Raw genomic sequence first — 12348 nt, 5'->3', positions numbered from 1 at the left:
GCTAGCCATGATGAATTCAATGACTTCAATGAGTAGATACCACATGCTTCACCTACATTGTCCTGTGGGACACCCTCAGCAACATGCTTAACCTTCCACGGTTTGGTAAGTTTGTCTGTGGACAAATGGTTGAACTTGCCGGAGTCTCTCAGCAACTTTAGAAACAACATCTAAATGGGTTTTATTAGACCGTTAACCTTTTCAATTGAGTTTACTCTCCTATTGTAGTCGTAAACCTCAATTGTGGCATCATTAATGACGAAAACAAGGGTGCAGTAGTGGTTGTTTTCAACATTCCATACATAAAACACTCTCTTAGCACCTACCCAAGACATACCAAATGGTTGCGGATGATCACCTATCGCATAATCCAGGATCTGATCATTGAATTCATACTCTTTCAACACATCTTCAATACTTATCTGTTCTGCCGCACTCTTAACCACGATATCATTATATATTGCCATCAAGGCACAACAAAAAAATACGTCCATAATGACGTCTGATGGATCATAGTATTCAGGGTAATCTATGTTACGGCTCCGCATCAATGCCATTATTTCAACAACGTGCTGCAAAAAAAAAAAAAAAAGTTCCTATCACTAAATACACGCATATGTTTAGATGACTAATAGGAATATAACTTACATCATCTGTTAACCAGTTGTCGGGTCTACTGAGGTACTTGAACCATTTAAAGTCCATGTTCACGGAATAACCTTTGTGCTCTTCATCTGACCTCATGTTGATCAACCTAAGGTAAGCTCTCTTCTTGTCAAGATCTATTTTTTTGTAGAGGTCAAGTGTCTTCACATTTTTATTGGCTGAACCCTCAGGACATTGCTCATCTATACCTGTTGACACTCAATTTTATCCCGCCTTCCTCCAAAATATCTATTTACGCTTCTAATATTTTTTGCAACTTAAGAAATAATTATTTATATTTTTACTACAATTATTAGCTTTTATTAATACCGGCATTTCATTATTCTATTGTAGTCACTAGCTGTTGTTATTTTTTATTATTATTGTTATTACCATTATTATTACTATTATTATTATTATTATTATTACTATTATTATTATTATTATTATTATCATTATCACTTTATTACCAGTATTGTTATAATTTGCATTATAACCATTTCAGCAGTTTTACGAGCTTATGCACACGCATCGCATTTATCTTCGCATAATTAAATAATAGCATTTATTTACTGTTGACTTTCAAAATGTTATAGCACGGCCATTACGACATAATTTCTATTTTTTATCTGAACACTAATAAATATGTACTTTTATATTAGGTAATATCTTAGCACACGTTAGCATATAATTAATTAAAATAGGTCTTAGAAGCCTAAATTATTTCTTTCATTCAGCCCATATTTTAATTCATCAGCCCAATCCGTATGAGGCCAATTCATTACCCAGCCCACGTTTTAATTCAATCAGCCCATTTTCAGCCGACCCGGTCCACTACCCGCTAACCCGCCCGGCCCATCTCGCTTCCTTAATGAAACAATTAGGTTTCCTTTCCCTCATCAGCCGCACTCGTCCTGCCCTCTCTTCTCTCTTCTCCCTTCCTCTCTCCTCCTCTTTCTCTTCCCTCACTCTTCAACGACGAAAACAGCGAGTCCACAGACCCCTTTCGTGGTCGCAGTCCATGCATGGACAATTCGGGAATAGAAATTAACGCTTGTACCTCCCCATCACAGTTCAACGTTGAAAAGGGGGGTTTTCCTCTTTCTCTTTTTGATTCTTTTGATCTGAAGCCTTAATGGATTTTGTCCGTTTGCAAGCTCAAATTCGCTCCTTTATCAGTTCCTTTTCACTTTAGGGTACAGGTTTTTAATGAGTTTTGTCTATTCCTCTCCCTTCTGATCGAAAATTCGAACGTTTGAACCATTAAAGTCCCGCCCAAAATTTAGCCCAAAAACCCTAGTTGCGTCCTATATATACTAGCATTGGAGTTCGAGAAAGGGGGGTTTTGAAAAGACCTATTTCAGTTCGAGTAAAAAATCAACTTTATAAAAATTTCTATCGAGTCTAGTCTGTCTTTCCGGATCTTAATTTCTTTTCCTGTTTTCGTTCTGTTTGAGTGAGTCGAGGCTTTAGAAACAAAAGTTCGATTCTGTTCTGGACTAAAATCGCACTCAAAAGGGTCCTAGTATCGTCCTAGTTCGAGTGTAGATCGGAGATTCAAGGTCCCATTTCGCTGCACCTGCAAAAGGTCAGTGAATCCCCTTTCCTTTATTTCGCATTTTTTTTTATTATTCGGTTTCTTAATTATTGGTAGTTGATTATTTTTTAGGTTAATACGTTTTATGGTTAAGCGTGTTTTAAGTGTTTGTTCAGTTCAGTTATTATATGGCATGGGTCAGATGTTTTATTAAGTATATGTTTGGTCTTAAATCACTTGAATCTGGTTGCATGTTTAGTTAAGTTAATGAGTTAAAATCGACTTGTGTATGGCTTTGTTGAAATTTTTTGAGCTCATATAAAGTGTAGAAATGTATGATGTTTCTGTTCCTGCATTTAGCACACTGTCCATCAGGGATTTGTCGATTTGTGTAAGTGAATAGTTTGATTGCATTGTGCTAGCTAGGATATCTTGTTTGGTCAGAATTGTTAAAATACTTATGTAGCATGTTTGATAGCTTACCAGATCTCTGTAGGATGTTGTAAGTGGCTATTTGGTATTTGGTAGCATAAACTCATTTCAAGCATATATAAGCCAGTATGTTATCCAATAGAGATAGTATTTGCTTTAGGAAGTTTAAAATTCGTTGCATATTGAACCCTATAGCTAAAGCAAGATTCATGTAGGCTTGAAATGTCCATGTGAGTAATTTAGTTCTCTGTTGAAATTCCCAAATGGCTTTGACATGTGTACTGCTTAAGATTACTGAAATGAGAAAATGTGGAAAGTATTCTAATTGGTAATCCCACTCCCAAATCCCTTAAGTTCCTAAAAGCATATTTCCAGTTCAGTCCTCTTTAAGTGATTGTTGATCTTGATTTGCATGAAAGGTCTATTCACCTTTTAAAAAGTGTAATCTCAAATGGTTTGATTCATAACTTATTGAAGGTATCACATCAGTCTATTTAATTTGTTAAACGTTAGCAATTGTCAAGTTTAACTGCTGATTACATTTGTGAGTGAGTTATTGAATGAGTGGTATGAAAATATCATGAATTCACCAGTTCAGCCGTGTTCCTACCTCTTTTTAGAATCCCTGGATTATGTATGAATTTTATGTTCGTGTGGCATGTCGCGCCAATACAAGTCTGATTTGTTCTGGATTTCCGAAGGCCATAGCCTTTGCTAAGTGTAGAATTTGCTTCAGTGGTTAGTATTTCAAGTATGCGAATTGCTGAAATAGAAAGATGAGAGGGTAGAGTTAGATTCACTGGGTTGCCTAGTCTTGCTGTCCCCTGTTTGGATTCCTCATGTATGCCATGGATGTACTGTTATTTTCACCTTAATTTCTTTTATGTTTAAGCATTATGAAAAATAAATATCCGGTGTGACCTTAGTTGAGCGTCGATTTAAATCGTCATTGTATGTACATTGCTCTTGTTAGATCATATGTTTAATCGTTGCCCTATTTTAGAAATCATGTGTTACGACGAATTCGTTTCAAGCAATATAGTGTTAAAATTTGGCTGTTAAGTGTTCGGCCATTTTGTAAAGTTTTGGCCTAGACTTCTCTGGCTCTGGCTACCGGGTGCATTATAATTGGTTGTATAATTCTCCAGTCGAATGGCTGTTCAGATCCTAATAAGTCGTAACCTTTTGCTAACTTATTAACCCCATGGTGAAAGACAATGTCTTTATATTGGGTTTCTGAAATTTGATAGTGTAGGGTTATTAAACAGTATTTCTTTAATGCACAGTTTGAATTCATGTGGTTAAATTTCAAACATACATACCTTAGCTTTCGGTTGGGCTCATAATCTGTGACATGTTATAATCGTAGAACATGTGGCTTGTCCAGTCCTGAAAACTGAAACTGCCATTTTACTTTTGGGCCTACTGGTTCGGGTTTGCTTCCTTATTTCTTTAAGTTTCTCTTTCTTGCACACTATAAAATTATATCATTGTTCTTTTTCTTTTCTTTTGCATGACTTCCGGGATTGCAAGGAGTCTCAAATGAGACTCGATTCCGCCGCGAGATCAAACGATCTCATTGTTCCATTCCGTGTTCCTAGTCCACAGAATTCGGCTAAAAAATGATTGAGAGAGGCTGCTGCGTTTTTTAGCATATCGTATATGTGTTTATTTAATTATGTTTGTAGACGATTATTTAGCTACTTTAGAATAATTAATTTAGTGGGAGTTAATTGGGACGTTAGTTTACATAATAATGGAAATCTTTCTTTTTCTTTTTTCAGTTCATTTCGCGAAATGTTTTAGTATATCTATAAAAAAAGAAAAACGGATGGTAGTTTGAGATAATAAAAATGTCTTCTTTTTTAATTCATCTCACGAAGTGTTCTTGGTATATTTTTTTAAAAATGGACATTATTTCTATATAACCATAGAAGTATTTTAATGCATATTTTGGAAGAAAATCAATTTTCAATGTTTTCGAAGCCTTCATTTTCGCGAAGTGCCTAAATTAATCAAGGAAGGTTTGTTTGTGAAGTTATTTTTTTTTCTTTTGCATTAGCCATTTATCTATCTTATTTGGCTATTCAACATATTTTTAGTTTGTTAAAATTAATACCTTTCCATTAGAGTTATTTCAAATATTTACAAAAATGCTGCACAAACCTGCATTTTCTTATACGCAAATTATTATATTTCCTACAAGTCTTATTTTAAATAGCATTTTTTAAGCCTTAGCAATATTTATAAGTCTCATTTTAAATACCATTATTATATTTTCCTTTAAAACCTTAGCAACATTTACAAGCTATTTTCTTAAAATTTAAATGCTACATTTGCATCTTTAACCCTAATTAACCTAAGTTTGATCGGTAAACCGTAGTTAACGGATTCTAAAGGATGCCTAACCCCTAACCCCTTCCCTTTAGGATAATCTAGAACCCTTATCTAGAATCACGCTAATTAAGCAGACCATTAATGGAGGTTTAGTTTGACTTTGCCTTAGTTAATGTTTAGGTGTCCTAATTCACCAATAAATTAATTAGGTGGCGACTCCTTAAAATAAAGCAAAATAGGAATCTCCAATATGCTGTACCTAATTTAACCCGTTTAAAATGGATTATAACATACCTTCTTTCAAATTACTGTTCCCACGCTGCAATATTCTATGAAGAATGGTATCATGTGCCACTCTGATATTTGCCACCTCTTCCATCACCTTATTTAAGGTAGATGACTCATGGACACAACCGACTGTATGCCTTGAGGTACCAACACCTCCTGCTGATACCCCCTCTACATCAACAGAACCATATGGACCAACTCCATCTCCTGAGCCTCCACCAAAAACATTACCTACACCTACAACAGCTTCTGCCCTTGTTATTACCGTCGCCCCTTCCAAATATTTTCTCAGCCTATCAATTCTTTTGTCTAGGAAATCTTGGCCAATTGGAACAAAGTCCCTCATGAACGGTTGATATGTCTCTTGATGAGTAGGGACAAGGAAATGATGCACCTCCGTCTGCAACCATTGTAAAAAAAATGTGTTAACGAGCATATAAGCAAACCAAAACACTAAAATGCATCAAAATTGACAAGGTAGCTTACATCTGCAGGGTTCATTATACCATCTCCAAATGGATCAACATGTTGCCATTTAGACAGTAATTTTTTCTTCTACCATTTTAACATCCCGGGTAAGGACGGCTCAGTTGATTAGGTGATAAGACGTCCGTTTGACGGTATAGCTTCATATATCCAACACTGACATTAAAAAATTACAATCATTACATAACTAGCTTGCCATTTCAGATACACAAAAAAAAAGGAACAAAAAAAAGGTAAAAATGCTACCATGAAGGCATATGAGAAACCGAGAAAATTGTAATGTTATTTCCTCTTGCCAGTTTTTTTAATTCAGAACTAGTTTATTCATATCCTTATGCAGTACATCCACTAGAAACTCAAAGCTCTTTCTTCCCCAGGGATAATTCTGAAAAAAAATCTAAATTGTCGGCCATCTTTATCATCCAAAGGTCAATGTCTTGGTGTTGGCGCAACACATGATTACAGTATGAACAAAGTACACCAAGCTCATCTTTAGCCTCTCCGTTGAATTTAGTTTCGAATACCTTAATTTAAAGAATAGATCTTCTGCTCGTAAGCTTGTCATTTTACCTAGGACTTTTTTCAGAAGTGCAACGACACTAGGACTATTCAGGACAACATCTTCCTCCTCTTGGGATGGTTCGGCAGAGCAACGAAGTCCACTTACGATAGCTAATTCATTTAAGCCGAAACAAATTGGCTTGCCATAGACAACGAACCATACCTCATGCTTCTTGTCGCATTATGTTATTCTATGGATGAGAAGATTGTGAACGAGTTCCCCGTTGAAGCTCCAATTTTGATTCATTTTCATGAAAGGATCAAAGCACGTCTCCTCGAAATCATGCATAATATTCAAGTCCAGTAACGTGTTCTTGAACTCTTCCAACTCACCCATAGAACATCTCTGGGTCATCTTAGCTGGGGCCTACCCATTTTCATCCAAAATTGTCTTGAATCCGTAAGAGAATATGTCGATGGCCCTCACACAGTTAGGTATTGAGGCTTATGTAGATCCTCCTCATTGACAACATCATCCGTTACATGTTGTGTAAATATAAAACTTAATTATATTGCAAATTGAATTTTGATCTTTACAGAGTGAATATATATATATGTAGAGAAAGCCACAAACCCCATTTTTAAACAATAAAAGATTGAATACTCATTGACCATATCAGCTGTAAATTTCCATATAAGCAATTCAAACAACAAAGACATGTGATAGGATAACCACCAAAGTAATCAAGGCTCACAAAATCATGTGGGGGGTTAATCTTTAAAGATACACTGAACAATTACTTCATTAAAAAAAAAATCTTTAAAGATACACAGACATACCTTAATGGTGGTTTCTTGCTCCTTTTCACCCTCACTCTGGTCACCGGCGCCTTCATTTGATTCTTCTGCTTCGTTCTCACAATCAGCCTTTTCCTCTTCAACTACAACCACTCCATCTCCATCCCTTTCACCATCAGCCTTTTCCTCTTCAATTACAACCACACCATCTCCATTCCTTTCACCATCCGCCTTTTCCTCTTCAACTGCAACCACTCCATCTCTATCCCTTTCACCATCAGCCTTGTCATTTTCAACTAAATCCACTTCATCTCCATCTTTCTCACCATCAGCCTTGTCCTCTTCACCTACATTCAATTCATTTCCATCTTTCTCACCATCAGCCTTGTCCTCTTCACCTACGTTCAATTCATTTCCATCTTTCTCACCATCAGCCTTGTCCTCTTCACCTACGTTCAATTAATTTCCATCTTTCTCACCATTAGGCTTGTCCTGTTCACCTACATCCACTTCATCTCCTTCCTTTCCACCATCATCCTTGTGATTGGCGCCTCCATCAGATTCCTCTCTTTCATTGTCACTCTCATCCATGTCATCAGATTTTCGATCTTCCTATTCAATCTCAACCTCATCATCAGCAACTACATTCTTTACACTTTCAATAGTGTTGAACTTCGACTTCTTTTCTAGATCTAGTTCTTGGATGGTTTTGCACCGTTTGTTGTTCCTTAACTTTTCTCTTCCTTTTCACCTTTTCATCATCATTATTGCCAGCTTTACTCAATTTATGTCGAATATCAGGGTTTTCTGACTCTTGATTGACTTTTTCTAAGTTTTCTAAAGAGTTACCAGTGGCATTCATGTCCCCCTTTTCTGTTACAGATCTCGTTCTGCGATGTTTTACTGGTGGTTGTGGAGGGTTTGCTACTGGTGCCGGCTCTTGAGGGTTTTCTACTGTTGTCGGTTCTAGAGGGTTTGCTACTGGTGCTAGTTTTGCGCTGCGGCAACGCCGTTTTATATCGCTCCTCGTCACATGTCCTAGTACAATGTCTTTTTACCTTTGTTCTCGCCATAGTAGATTTTGGTGTTTTAGCAGGTAGAGAAAACAGAGGAGAAGGAAGAGAGAAAGCCAGGTTCCAAAATGGGAGAGGAGTGAATGTTTTGAAATCAAACACTTTAGTATTTTAATGTAGCAGTGGGAATAAAAAAAAAATTCTCGCTTATTTTAGTTTTATTAAAATTCACAACTTAGTTGATCCTTCAAGTTATTTCATTTGATGGTCCCTTAAGTGAAACATAGGAAATGGAAGGAAATAGAAGATTTAGATAATAATAATCACTTTTTTGGGTGTTAAAGCCACATAACAAGATATTATATGTGATAACATGTACAACCAAGCTATTTTGGTTGAGTTTTAACAACAAATTCACTACTCAAACACATTTACTCATTTACTTAACTTACTTCTACGTTGGACAAACTAATTGTGGTGTAGCAGCTTGTGCTTTGCGGGATAGTGCCATTTACCAAGTCACAAATCTTTCACGTGCAATTGTATAAAATCATCTAAGGTCCTTTAGTGGTGTGTATTATGAGTTGATTTGAGCCATTTATTTATTTAAATAATTATTTATTTATGTGGTCTGCCCCCACAACAAGTTCTGGACAAATGCATTTGGACTAACACGATTAAACAGATGTGGCTATTCCAGCCGAGTGGGGACGAGTCATCTTTTCGACCACCTGTTCCCGTGTTCGAATCCAGCGAGCCTCATTTATTTTTGTTTTATTAATATTCGCGACTTGGTTGATCTGTCAAGTTATTTCATCTGACGGTCAGCTAAGTGAAACATTGGGAAAAGGAAGGAAATAGAGGATTTAGACAATAATAATCACTTTTTTATGTGTAAAAGCCATATAACAAGATGTTATATGTAATAAAATGTACAACCAACCTGTATTAACAACAAATTCACTACTCAAACACATTTCTTCAGCTACTTAACTTACTCCTACGTTGGACGAACTAGTTGTGGTGTAGCAGCTTGTGCTTTGCGGGATAGTGTCGTTTATCGAGTCATAAATCTTTTCACGTGCAATTGTATAAAATCATCTAAGGTCCTTTGGTGGTGTGTATTATGAGTCAATTTGGGTTATTTATTTAAATAATAATTTATTTATTGGTGTGCCCCCATAACAGGTTTTGGACAAATGCATTTGGACTAACACGACTAAATAGATGTGGCTATTCCAGTCGAGTGGTGACGAGTCATCTTTTCGACTACCTGTTCCCGTATTCGAATCCTACGAGTCTCCTTTATTTTTGTTTTATTAATATTCACGACTTGGTTGATTCGTCAAGTTATTTCATCTGATGATTAGCTAAGTGAAACATTGGAAAAAGGAAGGAAATAAAGGATTTAGACAATAATAATCACTTTTATTGGGTAATTATAACAATAATAATCACTTTTTTTGGGTTAGTTTTAAGAACAAGTTCACTATTTTTCTAAGAATTATTATTTTTTGTTGAATGCTAATAAAAAAGAATTGTGGCTGTGCAGAGATACTTCAAACTTTAGTCATTTTTAGTAACAGATTGTATTTAACATAATTTAGTAAAATTAAATTTCAAATGGGGTAAATTTTTCTAACAGCTGTTTGATTAATCCTTCTTTTTTTTGATAGTATATATTTTCTAATATAACAACTTAGACTGTGTAAAGGTCCCATTACATTACTTCAAACTTCATTCACTTTAAAAATGTGGAAACCTTAGAATATTATAGATCGTTACACGCGAGGGAAAATTTTACATCCAAACTTTAAGCTAAATTAGTGTCGTGCGATTCATAGTTGGTTACATGCCAACAAAGTCATGGTTGTTAACCATCACAATTTGAACGACACCAATTTAGCCGAAAGGTTTGTATGTACAATTAGAGATAAACCAGAGCAAATTAAAGATGAGATTGTGTTGCCTTAAGTGATGACGACTGTGGAAACAGAAATGTCACACGCAGGTTAACCACATCTCTTGACTAGATTTGTTAGCCTATTCTAGCAAACAAGGCCTATTAGAGTATTCTCATTCTTCATAATGGAACAAAAACTCCAAATAAAGACTGACTTGTTCATTGGTTAAGCTAACAAACCCGGGCAAGATTTATAGGTGACAACCATTGTCATTTTCACAACTTATGAGTGAATGTAAAATTAGAGAGAAAAGAAGGGGAATGGAGATGAAAATGATGAAGAGTGAGGGTAAATATGGAGTTGTAACCTAGTGTGAACATACAATAGGGGGTTTGAAAAGACTAAAAGTTTTTTGAGAAACTATAAGCTCTTTTTTGAAATTTTGAAGGTTCATTTTCCCTCCACTAAATTCCAATTCATTTTTCTATACAAATTCTTTTCAGAAATACAATTGAACACTAAAATAACATTGTCCCTCCACTAAGAATTACTATTCATTTTAGTTTCCCTCCAAAAATATTAAGGTAAATTATTCAACGAACTTGGTCAAATGTAATCAGTAATTTCATGGTCGTCTAAGTTTATTACTTAACCACATTTCCTGTTTTATGTGGCTAAATTCACTACTTAACTAGATTTCCTCAACCAATGTACGTATTGTACGAGTTGATTTGAATCATTTTTCTTTATTTATAATCAGCTAAATTCTTCTAACAAAAAGCACAAAATTATATTGAGTACTATTAAAATTCACAACTTGGTTGATCCGTCAAGTTGATTCAACACATTGACAAAAATAAAAATTAAAAATAATAAAATTTCATGAACAAATAGCATGATGTAAAGTCTGAAGATCAACATTTGATTACGATAAAAGTTTCACCAAAATACATAAAAACATCAATATCAAGACAAGCCCTTGTCTATCTCAAAAGGATTATTAGTTGTTCCTTCTCCTTTCACTTCAATTTCGAAGACAACAATGGTTGTGTTGGTACCCACCAAGGAAATCTTGAGGATACATCCTGCCCCTGATATTATTACTTTGAACAAAAGAACTCCAACCTTCCCTAAGTTGTCTTCGAGCACCAACAGTCAAAGTTGCAACCCAAGTTTCATCACGGAAGTCGAGAAGTGCAGTATGCGCATTTGGTGGAAAATGTTCATAATTTTTTTTTGGGAATATACTGTAGAAAAGTATAAAGTGATAATAATAAAACAGTAAATAATGATGCAAGTTAATGAAATGAAAAATTCAAAGGAACTTGCTTTAAGGCCATAGCAATATACCAGATCATCATGTTTGATGTATGAGTCGATCATGAACACTTCAAACGATGCAAGTATTTGACCTTCGTTTTCAAAATCGATGTCAGGCATATCCTCACTATTAACGGATGAATGAGAGATGTCCATTCGTATTCGCTTCCTTTTTTTTTTTTTTGTCTTTGTTTGGTCTGTGTATGAGAGTTTTTGTTAACGGGTTCTTTATGTATATGAGAGTTTTTGTTAAGGGTTCTTTAAGAGATGTCCATTCATATTCGCTTCCTTTTTTTTTGTTTTTTTTTTTGTTTTTTTGTTTTTTTGTCTTTGTTTGGTTTGTGTATGAGAGTTTTTGTTAAGGGTTCTTTATGTATATACATACACACCCAAAATAAATTTTGTTTTCCCTCCGCTAAGAATTCATTATGTTTAGTTTCCCCCTTAAAACTGTTGAGAGCGCCACATGACAAAAGATCGGATATTTGAACACTTGTATAATTTTGTCGACTGACAAAAAAAATGTCGTACTTGGTTGATCCTTCAATTTAGTCATATGATGGTCCACTAAATAGACCATAGGGATTTGAAAATATTAGAGAATTTAGACTAGACTAACAACTTTTTTGTGTTAAGACCAACATAAAAAGATGTTAAATATGATAACATATCCAACTACTTTGTTTAGATTGGATTAAAATGACTAATTGACTACATATCCACATTTATGTAGCTACCTCCTTCACTAGCGACCGATTTGGGGCTGACCTTGGGAGCTTCCGACTGTTGGACAGAGTTACTGTTGTCATCAGAAATCTCGATGACCTCTTTGCCCTTGGTGGCAGGGCTCTCTGATGGGGACCATCCTTGTGCATTGAGAATAGGGTGGTGAGTTGAGTAGGGTTCAACAAGATTTTATTTACGTAGTCCGTGTCCATGTCGTGGACAATTCTAGCAAGCATTTCGTATACTTCACCTTTAAATTTTTTGAGGTTCTTGTCAGACTTGTTATACAACTGTTGCACATGAACGGGTGATGCTGGTAGAGTCGTTGGGAAGAATTGAGTCACCGTTGATACTTCATTTT

At 35.4% G+C, this 12348-nt stretch overlaps 2 long non-coding RNA genes across 2 annotated transcripts; one reads left to right on the top strand and one right to left on the bottom strand.

Annotated features, from left to right (window-relative positions):
* Positions 1-1554: 1554 nt before the first annotated feature.
* On the top strand, positions 1555-9527 carry LOC132630528 (uncharacterized). The gene is made up of 2 exons (XR_009578598.1): positions 1555-2233; positions 9226-9527. It is a non-coding gene; the product is annotated as an uncharacterized LOC132630528 (long non-coding RNA).
* A 1315-nt stretch (positions 9528-10842) lies between these two features.
* LOC132630529 (uncharacterized) lies at positions 10843-11965 on the bottom strand. The gene is made up of 2 exons (XR_009578599.1): positions 11292-11965; positions 10843-11188 (listed from the first exon to the last, which is right to left on the bottom strand). It is a non-coding gene; the product is annotated as an uncharacterized LOC132630529 (long non-coding RNA).
* Between the last annotated feature and the right edge of the window lie 383 nt (positions 11966-12348).

This window comes from Lycium barbarum, chromosome 3 (genome assembly GCF_019175385.1).
Source record: "Lycium barbarum isolate Lr01 chromosome 3, ASM1917538v2, whole genome shotgun sequence".
Lineage (NCBI taxonomy): Eukaryota > Viridiplantae > Streptophyta > Magnoliopsida > Solanales > Solanaceae > Lycium > Lycium barbarum.
This window is presented reverse-complemented; position numbering and strand designations above follow the sequence as displayed.